The 12,325-nt window shown below is 49.9% G+C and overlaps 1 long non-coding RNA gene across 9 annotated transcripts; it reads right to left on the bottom strand.

Moving 5' to 3' along the window:
• Positions 1-553: 553 nt before the first annotated feature.
• Positions 554-6,399, bottom strand: LOC125535437. 9 transcript variants are annotated; one of them, XR_007294676.1, is made up of 13 exons: positions 5,937-6,396; positions 5,770-5,870; positions 5,575-5,632; positions 5,421-5,499; positions 4,887-4,948; positions 4,325-4,436; positions 4,148-4,224; positions 3,789-4,017; positions 2,993-3,700; positions 2,740-2,857; positions 2,334-2,532; positions 854-2,096; positions 554-772 (listed from the first exon to the last, which is right to left on the bottom strand). It is a non-coding gene; the product is annotated as an uncharacterized LOC125535437 (long non-coding RNA). The 9 variants fall into 9 exon arrangements; XR_007294675.1 differs by having other exon boundaries at positions 4,325-4,415; XR_007294678.1 differs by lacking the exon at positions 4,887-4,948 and having other exon boundaries at positions 854-961; positions 1,983-2,096; positions 4,325-4,415; positions 5,937-6,395.
• Between the last annotated feature and the right edge of the window lie 5,926 nt (positions 6,400-12,325).

The following is a 12,325-nucleotide window of genomic DNA, read 5'->3' as shown; positions in this document are numbered from 1 at the left end:
TATTTTTTCAATACACATACATCTTTCAAATTCTTATTTAACATTTTTTATATACATGAAAAAAATCGACGGACATTGTGTATTTTCAGTATACTTTTTTGGTATACATGGGAAATATTTTTTCGATATAGATTTAACATTTTTAAAATGTTTTATATAAATTGGTTTTGTAATATACATATATATATATTTAATATTTTTAAGTTTAAGCAAAAAAATGAAGAAACAGAAAGAAAAAAACTAATATTTTGCATGTGGCCTGTGGCCTGCCTTGCACTGGGCCGGCCAGTCTCGCTTGTGCGCACATAGGCGCACCGCGATAACATCCAGGCTCGATGGGGTCCAATCTGGCTTGCCATGTTCGGTGCAGCATCCAAGCGTAGTATTAACTAGATCGGAAACGCGCCTTGGCGCTTGGTGCCTGGCTGAACGTTTTGTCCTAGCGGTTAAACAAACCGCAATAGTTACTTGGTATAGAATCATTTGTCAAAGTCATGACAGAAGGCAAGGCAATCACATGTACCAAATGCAAAGCAACCACGAGGGAAGTTCATAGGGAATGGAAATATATACTTTACAAAAGCGAGAGATCGGTCGATCAATCCACATCAATCAAGTTTGATACAGACAACGTACTTTTCATGCAGCAAAATCAAGCCACAGTGACAACGCAAGAACAAAAAAACTATCTACTTTCACAGAAGCATATTTTTTGGATAGATCTACCTGATCGTCTTGACTTCCAACCTTTCATACGCCACAACACATGAACCTGCTATGAGTAGTTTGTTCAGTCACTTGAAATATATAACACTTTCTCCATTGACAACAGAGTTATGAACCTTCAACTAACCTTTTCAAAGTTTGGATTATCAGCGACGACTTCCTATGCGCAGTGTCGAAGCCAAAGACACATAAGCGATTTCTTTCAATCTTTGACCAACCTGTAGTTATTCTCACTCTTCCATCCACACCATATAAAAATGAACAGAGGGAGTAAAATAACAAAACATCATGCTTTAGTTAATGCAATAAAATATGAACCCTAACAAACATGAAGGCATAGGATGATGGTTAAGTCAATAGCAAATAAGTAGTGAGAAAATAGGCCACATCACTTACTTCATCTACCTTCTGCAATATACAATACGATCAACACTTCTTTGTTTCATGTAATGACCAGTACCAAGTCTGGGTGTTACTGAAACAGTTAATGGAAAGACCAATGTTGGGGTTTGTAATGTTTCAAATAGATCTGCATAGTAGGAGACAGCTGCAAATCCAAAACTTTGTCACGAGTCACTTTTGATTGTTGATCGGATGTTTTCCCTTTATTAGTACATTGTACAATCTTTTTGCTGGTCAGAATAGGCAACCAATACTAAGCCTTTCATACAACAGTTCATGTCCACAATGTTGTTAAAATCAATTCCATAGATCCATCAAAATAAAATGTTGTTCACAAACCATTCTCTTATGGAAGACCAAATTTTAGCAGTACCAAAATGATCCACGATGCTACTGGTTTTACTAACCGTTATGAAACAAAATCCACACTCTCTAAAAATGAATTACTAAACACCCAATTAGGCAGTGGACACATTTTCTGTGGCTTAGGCAGACCAAATTAAGGAGAATTGAGAACATCTTTGTTAACGTCACAGGGTGTACAATGTACGATGTTCTCAATTCTATTAACTATGAAACATATGTTCTCTATGGTCTTACAACATTACAGAAATTATCTTATCAACGGCTGCATTAAGAAAGAGAACAAAGAAGTCCTAGCAAAATAGCGGATGAGAGCACATTTTAGTATCCACATGAATGAGGTACACACGATGTCGGTCATTGTACCACCTAGCTATCATTTTAACTACAAGCTTTGGATCTTCAGTTGGATAAATCACAAGGCTTTGGTTTCAGTTAGATTTAAAAACTTTGGGCCTTCAGACAACAAATGTACCAGCAATCCACTGTACCTTCTGCTGACCTGGGCGTCGAGGTTGGGGTGACGATGACCTGGCCGCCGGGATTGACGCTGCCGACGACCTTGGGGTCAGGGTAGGGGCTCGCGGCGATCTGGCCATCACGTCCTAGTGCAGTAAAGAGTAAAAGGTTTTCAATATTGTAACAAGCATCAGCTAAAGAAGTGCACCTATATGTAGAACAAGCACATTTGTTGCTGGCTCTCGTCTCACATCACATCTTCCATTCATGTACAAAGACTAACAATCAATCATGGCAAGAATCTGAATCATTTGGCTAACAAGTTGAACAAAATAGAGAAAGAATGGATTGAGGGGAAGAGGACATTGGAGGGGAGTTCATACCTACAGAGGCGGATCTCAGGTTGGCGTGGGTGGCACGAATTGGTCCGGAGAGCTGCGCGCAGCTCAGGGGCGGCGCATGATCCGGCAAGCCGCGTGGGCTCAGGGGCGGCCGGAAGAGCAGTGTGCCGCCGGCGGGCAGGCCGGAGGGGCGACGGCTCAAATTGTAAAGCACTGCATGCTTTTATTTGCTTCATATGAACTGAAATTCAAATCATGAGCAACAATCAGAACAGTTTTAACCAATATATATGGAAGACATAGAACATAACAAAGAGGTAAACAAAGCAAGAGCTGCAAAAATTAAGTAAATTGACCCAAGAAGCATGATAGCAGGCACATCAAATCAAGAATCACAAGAGCATAAAGGAGTGGAAGATAGAAATTAGGGGGAGGCAGAGCAGGTCACCATGCTTCTGAGGCAAGAGAAGCATGGGGTCCATTCTTGGCCAAGTTCAGATATGCAATCTAGGAGTACGAACAGGAAGACCAGTCCGCCTGCGCACTGATGTACATCTTCAAAGGCACTGCACGGCAAAAGAAAATCAGTGCACTAATTAAACAAAAAATAAATAAAGATTCATTTGAGATTAGCGATATCAGACTGTATAGAGAAGCTAACTTCTAGAAACTGGAAATTCTGAGCAAGAAAGATTATATACCAGAATAAACATAGCTTCAGTTATGGAGTTCAGGTTAACTGAGTTCAGGTAGATGCCGTCGTAATAGGTGAAGGGCAGCCCGGTCCTGCTGTTCCTCTTCCTGATGCTGTAGGGCGGCATAATGACCCCTCTATTGAACACCTCCACGTACATTACGCCCCTGGCCACGAGCAGCTGCAATAATAGTTCAAGGAGGAAGGAGATATATCAATAAGCATAATGACAAATGCCAATAGATTTGATACAATTGTAATGCACACTGTTTCCGAATCCCACAAATTTATTGCCTGAGTCAAATCTATAGTACCATTGTATCAAGGCGAGGCAATAAAGTCAAATCTATTTGCAAGTACATGCAAGGGCCCAAAGCACTCCAAAGGATGTTGCACATCATGCGAGGGCCCAAAGCACTCCATGATTTGATACAATGGTACCGCCGAGCCACAAATTGATAAAAGTCATCGATATCCACCAAGTACATGCTAAATAGGCAAGGCAATAAAGTCATCAGCAGGTTCAGCTTGTCTACACAAGTACATGCAAAATAGGCAAGGCAACAAAGTCTTCGTGACCCTCTGCACACGGAAATCTCTGTGAAACTGAAACGCGAGGGCCCAAAGCACTCCAAAGGATGTTACACATCATTGGATGAACTTGTTTCACCTCCTTCCGCCAAGTCAAGGACATGCACTTATAAGGTGCGCACCTCTAATATGCACAAAGTGAGCAGAAGTTAGTTTACAGAAATATGAGAACTCGAATAAATGAATGGAAAGGAATCCAAGTATAACTTTACCTGACTAAATGCCAGTCTCTATCTACATAGCCCGATAGTCCGGATGGAAAGCGAGATGGTCTTGATAGCAACCATCGTCGCCCAGAAGCAACCAAGTGATTTGGCGGTAAGTGCCTAGGAGCCCGAGCGCAAGCAGGGGAATCGCTAGTACAGGCATTTTGATAAAAGACCGTCTATCTACATTAACCGTCTGCAAAAGTTTTATGTCACCAGAATACTGAGTTTTGTCCTGAAACGACACAAGAATCAATCAATGGGCAGTGATTCTTACAAGGTAAAATGATAACAGATCAGTACATAGGAAAGCAAGGAAATAGTAACATGCACATCAAAGCAAGGTAAACAGATAAGATAAATACCTAACAGAAGGGATTACTTCTTCCCGCCTTTCTTGCCCACACTCACTGGGGCAATAACAGGAACAGATGGTTCAGACCTGAAAACCATGGACACAAGGGGGGGAAATTATATCAGACAACAAACATGGGTACATTTTCAGTGGAAGCGATGTCGACTGGCAGAATAACAGTAATCACCTCTTTGCGTCAGCTCGTCAGATGTTCTTTTGGACGATCTTCCCACTAACCGAATCTGCCGTATCGTCGGCCTGTAATGGGAAGTACGACCCTGAAAATGGGAAGTACGACCCTGAATACTCAAGTCCCATGGTAGTCACAGTAACTCTTTAGATATAAGAAATATAGGTGTTCTCTTAAGAAAAAAAAGAGGTGCAGACCACAAACTTTACACTGAATACTGCAGTTACATCAAGACCACCACATCAGAACCTCCTAAACTGAAGCAAAGTAATTTATCAGTAACCTTATCGTGTTCCCATTCCATGTATGACGTTCCCTTTTTTTGTATCTTTGCCGAGATATATATCTTCAGACACCTTGTTAACGTACAAATTAGAAATCCCCTTTTGTCAGACCAAAAGAAGGCTATTCTGAAACTACATCACCAGATTCCAGGAACACCGCAAATGGAGTAATTGTAACAGTAATCCTAAACTGGGACATGCATTAGCCTATATAATTATTACTCGGCAAAACACACTTTCCATAAAAATTAATTACTGTGCTCAAGAAAACCTACTCAAGATGGACGGAACCAACATTCTTCAGCTACACACAGATGGATGCAAGATGAACAGCTACCTAGGCCAGATATTGAATCAAAAGTCATTGATTTATCGAGCAGTGCAGAAAGTAAAAAAAAAAACGAACAGGTGACCATCTCCCAAGCTCATAAAGCGAGCACGAAACCTGAAATTTATCTAACATGAGGCCAACAACAGAACTGGCCAAGTAACAATTTATCCACATAGAATTTCCTTCCTAATTAAGCCAAGCCCCAAATACTCTTATCCATACACAAAAGAACAAAAACATCAACATTCCATGCACAAAAGAACAAGTGTCGCCCTACCAGGAAGGGACAAAAGGCAAGGCAACCACAAAAAAAGCCAGTGCACAAAGTGAATGATACTTTTGGTTGTATCAGAAACAAGACAAGAAATAGAAGGATCTTATTCTCCAGCCTATGCACAACCAGCATATCACCATACAACCGTGTACCTAGCTCTGGAAAAGAAGGGGAGCATAAAGGAGGGGGAGAAGAAGGGTTGACCTGCAGATCAGTAACCAGAGATGAGCACCCATAGATCGAAGGAGGCATCGACCAGGGGATTGAGCCACAGAGGACCAATCTGCAGGTATAGAAAGGGAAAAAACAGAGATTAGCAGAATCCAATCACCAAGAACAGGAGAAAATAGACACATACCTAGAGATCGACGAGTGCATCAGTAGATCCGGCGGAAAGACTGGAAGAAAGAGGGGACCTGCAACCAAACGAGATCCCAAATCAACAAAAGACTGGTAAATAAATGGAACCATCTCCCTCGCTGCCTCCTCCTCATCTTGTTGGCGCTCACAGGCGGCGACGTCCAAGCAAGAGAAGGCAAGGGGGTGGACTGACCTAGCGGCACGCCTCTATAGCTCGAGCTCGGATTGGGGCGGCGTCAACATGCGAGAGGCAGCAGGGGAACGAGCAGCCACCATGGCGCCTTGCCGGCGACCCTGAGCCACGACTTGTGTTAGTCATCAGGGGCGTAGAGCTCGCTCTCCCTCACGGACAGCGCTCACCTGACGAGGACGGCGGCGAGCATGCCGTGGTGCGAGTCTTGGACCAGGTCCGGGTGCCTCTCCACACGCACGGGCAGCGCGCCTCGACCCCGACACCGGATCCGACACCGCCATGAGCCGCTCGACGGGGCAGGGGCTGGAACTGCACGGCGGCGGGGCAGGGAGGCACGGGCGGGTCTAGAGTTTGAAGGGGCGGCGAGCTGGGCGACGCCATGGGTTGCGTGCGGTTGGCTAGGGTTCCGAGGGAGGAGGCGGCCGCGGTGGGTGGGTGAGGAGCGGCGACAAGGAGCAGCAGCCGCCGCGGTGCTTCTCTGAGGGCGGCGGCGCGAGGGGGAGGGGGCAGCGACGCGAGGAGAAGGGGGAGGGGGCGGCGGCGCGACGAGACGGGGTAGGGCAGTGGCTTCAACGCGAGAGAAGGGGAGGGGGCGGCGGCTTCAACGCGAGAGAGATGCGAGAGAGAGACCCGGCCCAGTGTCTAGCTGATTGGGGAGGCAGCAACCAATGATGAGAAGCCACTTGGCATAGGATTAGGTGAAATCTCACAAATACCCTCGGCGGGGCACGGGAATTTCGGCGGTGGCATGAGATCTTTTACCAGTGGAGCACGCCGACGGGCCGCACGGGACGCGCCCCAGCCCAAGCAAATGACGTGCGGGGCCCATCTGCTGGTTACCCCACACGTCAGCGAGATCAGAACGAATCCGCGAAGTGAGAGAGACCGGGAGGGGGCGGTAACTATTCATTGCTACAGGCGCGCGGGGTCGATCCGACGGCCAGAATCCTTCACCGCATCGATCTAACGGATAGAAACGCATCAAGCAAACGGATCGAATGGCCAGAATGCTCTGAACTCTGAGGAGGCGCGGGAACGACTCGATCCCTTATTTCTCGATGTCGTGTCTTTGCCTAAAAAACATACGTATATATTTAATGTCGTGTCTTTCTTCTCTTGGGGAGCAAGTTACTAGGGGCGGCAGCTAGTCGTCCCGATCGGATCAGATTTTCAGGCGAGGCTGCTGCCGTCGGCTCAGCATCAACCTCTGTGCGGATCTTATTTTCCGGCAGGATTTCGCCGTGCCGTAGGTTCACGGTCCATTTCCTTGCAAGAGATCGTCTGTGTCGAAACAATGTTACGACGAGCGTTTGCTCAGCTGCCGGCAGATCTATTTGTTATTGCATCTAGCCGTCGTTCCTACTCCATGCTACGGCAGCTTCATCACTTCCATTGGCACCTAGTGCCAGCCGACGGTTTCCCCCAAATACAGTTGCAGGATAACAGGAGAGGAGACTGACTTTTCAGTACCCAGGTGTCCCATTATCTTTGGCCGTTCGTTGTGGTTGTCCCGCCTCGTGATCCAATCCTTGGTCTGGCGCAAATCTATGATTTGCAGTGCTCTGCAGTCCTTTGTACTATATTAGCAAACTGATGCACGCATGAGGCACTGTATGGACGTGAAAGAAAGCCACCTTCTGTTACATCCCATCATTCCACATCATTGGCTCATCTGCATGTGTGAGACCGCAGGAGAGAGAGGGTTCTTTTTTCTCTCTGAGAGAGAGGTGCTGTGAGGGAGAAGGGAGAAAGAGGCGTTGTGTCAGAGAGAGAAAAGAGCAGAGACAGGCGTTGTGTGTGAGAGACGGAGAGAGGAGAGAGAGGGTGCAAGAGATAGAAGAGAGAAAGGAGCATCAGCACTTCAGCAGAATATTGTGTAGTCTGTACTCAACTGCGCTGTTCTTCCATCTTCTTAGCAAAATAAAAAAAATTGGAAAGGATGTGGATGCTGCATTGGGCCAATCAAAGCTATTGTTGGCATCGGACGTCACATGACTACAGTGGTCTGACCTGCTATGAAAAAATATGTGAGAGAGAGCTTCCCTCGTGCATGCAGAATCTGTGAAAGAGAGCTCCCCTCGTGCATGCAGAATCTGCATGTGAGAGAGATGGCATGGGAGAGAGAGATGTGACCTGTCTTGTCAATAGTAACCAGCATGCACACCAGCAGAACCTGAGGCCAACTCCACCGCGCGACTCTAAACGGACGTCCATTTTGTCCTGTTTTTGTCCCTTTGGGTAGGGATTTGGGGTCGTGTCCGGGCCTGTCCTGGGATGCGGTGGCCGTGCGCCCACCACGCGGACGCATCCCGGCCGCATCTTGTCCGCGTATTATTTCTTTGCAAGTCATTAACTTTATTTCATCATTCACTTTTAGTACATGGAAAATGCATCATCACATTTTGACTAGTAAAGTAAGGTCAAAGAAAACAAGAACCACAAGAAAACATTTTAGAAGATACCCAATTTCCATAACTGCTCCCTTGAGTTGGGTTAGGGCCTTCTCGATGCACTCGTTGTTGATCTGTGGAGGAGGGTCGATCTGGCACCCTCCTTTCTTCTTCAAGCCAGAAGGCTCGATCTGGCATCCTCCTTTCTTCTTCAAGCCAGAAGTCGATATTGCTTCCTCCTCACACCTAGTCTCGTGTCTAGCCTCTAATCTAACATCAAGTGCACTTGTCTCATTTACAGCCTCTATGCTAGCTAAAAGTGCACGAACATGTACTAAATTTCGCTCTATCAATATATCGATGTACTCTTCTTTCCAATACCAAAACTTGCATCCGTTCTACACAAAAAAATTTGAAATTAGCACAACTAGTTAAATCTAGAGCACAAACCGAAGCTAAAAAAAGCGCATACCCCATCGTTTAAGCACTTGATGAACACCCATCCGGGATGTTCCGACGTTGTAGACACGCGTCGCACGACCATCCTTGGGCAGTGGTCGCACTTAATGAGTGGCAACAGTGCGCCGGCGAGCTTTTGGGCAAGCACCGAGCCTGGCCGACCGCCATTCGTGTTTCTGCCGGCGGACCGCCGACGGTGCAGATCCGAGCGGCTAGAGGAGGAGCCACTGCCTGCATGTGGCCTTGCGGCCCTGCCAGGGCCTTCCGGCGAGGTGCCCGGACAGTCCATGGCGTGGCCCGGCCTCCCACAGCCGGCCGAGCTCAAGACCGACCGGATCCGCCCCAAAACCGGCCGGCGGGTGCGCAAACCAGGTGGCCGTGGTTGGGTAGCTCGGCGGCGCCGAGGGGAAGGGGTTGGGCGAGCTCGCGTCCGAACTGCACGGCTGCAATGGCAGCGGCGGCGGCGGCGGCGACGGGAAGAGTGGGGAAGAGTGGAGGGGGTGCGGCCGGAGGGAGGGAGGGGGCGGATAGAAAAAGGCCCGTCTTGTGCCACTGACGGGCGGGCCAGGGGAAGACACGCGCAGACGACTCGCGTGTCCGCGTGGTGTCCGTTTCACCCCAAAAGCGGCGCAAACTTGGGCCGCGGATGGGTCGAAGGCGGACACAAAGCGGACAAAAGTCAGTTTGCTCCCGCGCGCTGGGCCACCTTTTTTGTCCCTTTTACCCCAAACGGACGTCCGTTTTGTCCTATTTTTGTCCCTTTGGGTAGGGATTTGGGGTCGTGTCCGGGCCTGTCCTGGGATGCGGTGGCCGTGCGCCCACCGCGCGGACGCATCCTTTTGCCCCATCCTGTCCGCGTCTATTTTAAAAAAAGGGACGTTTCAAATGCCAAGCCCCAGTTCACGACCCCAGTTCATCACGCCGGCAACAAAGCCAGCGGCCTACACGACCATCGCCGACAACACAGCCAGCCTCCAAAATGAATAGTTGTCCTCGCCGGCAACACAGCCAGCGGCCGGCAACACAGCCGGCCTCCAAAGTGAATGTTTTTTCGCCGGCACACTGCCAGCGGCCCAGCGGGCGGGCGGCACCCATGCCAGCTTCCAAAAAGAACGGCCACGCCGATCGGACGACCTAGTTCAGGCCTTCGGCGTCGAGCATCTCCTTCTGCTTGGCCTCGAACTAGGCCCTCGTCTTGTCGCTCATCTTCGACAAGTCCACGCTCATGATCGCAAGGGCCAACTCCTTCGCTTTGGTGGCGGCATTGGTGGCCTCGATGTCGAGCTGCCTCTGCCTGGCCTTGACGTTGTCGGCCTCGATGTCGAGCTGCCTTTGTCGGGCGGCCTCTTCCATGTCGAGTTGCCTTTGCCGGACCGCCTCCTCCATGTCTATCTTCCTCTTCTTGGCCGCCTCCTCCATCTCAAGCTTCTGTCTTTGGAGGTCTAGGTATTGCTTCATTTGCTCGTCCTTACTTTGTCGCTTCTTCTCGTCCCTCACATCCTTATGTGACATCATGCCATGCAAAGTCTCATGCAAGGCCATGGTTGAGGCGTCACGTATGTCGTCCCCTCGGCCTCTTCAACGCCTCGCCATCCCCACCTCCGGCGAACTTGGTCGTTTTCTTGCCTCTCTTCCTTTGAAGTTCACGGTATTGATCCCTGAACTTAGGGCAATTGTTGATGAGCGTCCAACAATGCGTAAGAGTGAATGGCTTGTCATTGTGCCGGGCCTTGAATGCCTCCAAAGATTGAAATGCTTACACCACATGATCAACAACAAGTGAACATGCAAACATATACACGGCCGAAGTATCATGGCCGTAGCAAGGAAAGGGCTAGAAAGAGAAGCGCATACCATGTCCCCAACGCCGAGACCACTCACGGATCGTGCTTCAACGCTCTCAAATGCGGCACAATACTTGTTGCACTCTTGTTGGATGAACAACCATCTTTTTTGAATCGAACCGATGCCACGGTTGCTTGCAATTTGGTAGGGCTCAAACATCTTCCTTTCATGGAATGTTTTGTGAACTCTCGTCCAAAAAACAATGCCCTTTTGTTGCGCGTCGGTCCTTGGATCTTGGCTAATCTCCATCCAACATTGACAAATCAACTTGTCCTCATCTTGTGTATATGAACCGGTGCGAATGCTCTTCCGCTTCTTTTGTGTTTCCGCTCTTTGGGTGAGCTCGTCTATGAACAATGGAGCGCCACTAATATCAACATCATTGGCTTCATCTTCATCTTCACCTTCGACATAGATGCCGTCGTCTTCATGCCACGAATCACCATGGTCGTAGTCAGCACGGTCGTCGGCCTCCTCATCGGGCACGTACTGGGCGCGGCCATCCTGACCTTGGGTCTCCTCGGGGTCGTAGGCACTGCCATGCCCACCCTGGAAGATCACGTCCTCCATGTACTTGTTGTAGAAGGGGTCGTCCACCGTCGGCGTTGAGGATGGCATTCCGTCAAACAACACGCGGGGGGCCGGCATGGTGCCTGTGAACGGTGCACGCGCCTGCTTTCTTTGCATCTCGACGGACGGCCGCCCGCCGCTGCTGGACCCAGGCGTGACGTTGAGGTCGATGACGGCCGCGGGGCATGGTGTGGACGGCGCGAACAAGCCCACGTCCGATGACGCCGAGAAACGGGTCTGGCCGTCGTGCCTGGGCGGAGGAAAGCCGGGCGACATGGGCGCGACGCGCGATGTCGGCGACTGGCAGTGTGTAGGCCGGGCGACCGACGAGCCTGTGCTCGCTGGGCCGACGGCCGCTGCATGGAACCCCGCCGGACAGCCCATGCCAAGCATGAGGATGGCGTGCGCTTTGTTGACGAGGTCCTCCTTCTCGTCGGCAGCGGCCTTGCGCCGCGCGGCCTCCAGCTCCTCGCGCTGGGCGGCGAACTTGGCCGCGGCGGCATTGATCTTGACGGCCGCTCTCCGTTCCCTCCTCTTCGCCGATTCCGCGTCCAACTTGACGATCTCCTCCGGCATGCACTCCGACCGCGGCTTCCTTGGCGCCTTCTTGTTCACCTTTGCGGTCGGGTCGACGGCCAGACCGCCGGAACTCGGCGGGGCGTCGGCCATGGACGGGGGAGAGAGGGGGTTGCGGGAGGGACGTGGGAGGGTTTGGGGGAAATGGCGCCAAATAAGCGTGGGGGGTGACAAGCGCGCGCGTCCCGCCCGTCCGCGCGCTGTCCGTTTCACCCCAAAACCGGCGCAACTTTGGGCCGAGGATGGGTCGAAAGCGGACACAAAGCGAACAAAAGTCCGTTTGCGCCCGCGCGCTGAGCCGTCTCGTTTGTCCCTTTTACTCCAAACGAACGGGGGCGGACAGGATAGGGTCGAGCGGTGGAGTTGGCCTGACCTCCGTGCCAAGGCTACCACGGCGCTGTCCGTGACATGCAGCCACGCCTATCCTGTCTCCCGCAGCCTAGGACTAGCTCTGTTCTACTCTGTAAAATGAATGCTTAATTAACATGCAACGCAAATGACATGCTGCTGTCAAGTCCTCGGCACGAATCTTCAAAACACAGGACGCGCTGGATAACCGGGTGTCGGGGCACCCGGGTGCTGTGACGCCTTTCCGAACAGGAGAGGAGCTCCTCCCTTCAGCATCTTCGAACCAAACCGGGCCATTCCGCGTAGTTGTTTCTCAACTGCAGAGAATTCGGCTGGTGATTCTGCTGACCCTACAAAGGGCAATGGCA

Source organism: Triticum urartu, chromosome 2, assembly GCF_003073215.2.
Source record: "Triticum urartu cultivar G1812 chromosome 2, Tu2.1, whole genome shotgun sequence".
NCBI lineage: Eukaryota > Viridiplantae > Streptophyta > Magnoliopsida > Poales > Poaceae > Triticum > Triticum urartu.
This window is presented reverse-complemented; position numbering and strand designations above follow the sequence as displayed.